The sequence below is a fragment of the Mizuhopecten yessoensis genome, unplaced genomic scaffold, assembly GCF_002113885.1.
Source record: "Mizuhopecten yessoensis strain PY_sf001 unplaced genomic scaffold, ASM211388v2 scaffold9845, whole genome shotgun sequence".
In the NCBI taxonomy this organism is placed as follows: Eukaryota; Metazoa; Mollusca; class Bivalvia; order Pectinida; family Pectinidae; genus Mizuhopecten; species Mizuhopecten yessoensis.
In genome coordinates this window covers 1,564-1,969 of record NW_018408251.1, presented here as the reverse complement: position 1 = coordinate 1,969, position 406 = coordinate 1,564, and positions in this window count along the sequence as shown.

The window sequence follows — 406 nt, the reverse complement described above, 5'->3', positions numbered from 1 at the left end:
CTTCATAGATGGAAGGGTCTTAAGGTGCTTTACCAAAATTGAGAAATTCTTGACCCTGGGGTCTCACGTTTCCCAATGGGAATGCGGGTAAACTTTACTATAGTTTATATAGGGAAATCACATTTTGGACTAACATTTGTTTAATTCCGTTAGAAGTAATTCAATTTAGGTTAGCATTATCAGTATTAGGTAGCAGTTTGATAGTATGCACATATGAGCCCTGACTGACCCCCCGGGGCTGATGGGTGGGGCCAAAAAGGGTCGAATTGACTGAAATTTTAAAAATCTTCTTCTCAAATACCCAGATATGGTAGAATCAAATACTCTTCATAGATGGAAGGGTCTTAAGGTGCTTTACCAAAATTGTGAATTTCTTGACACTGGGGTCTCACGTTTCCCAATGGGG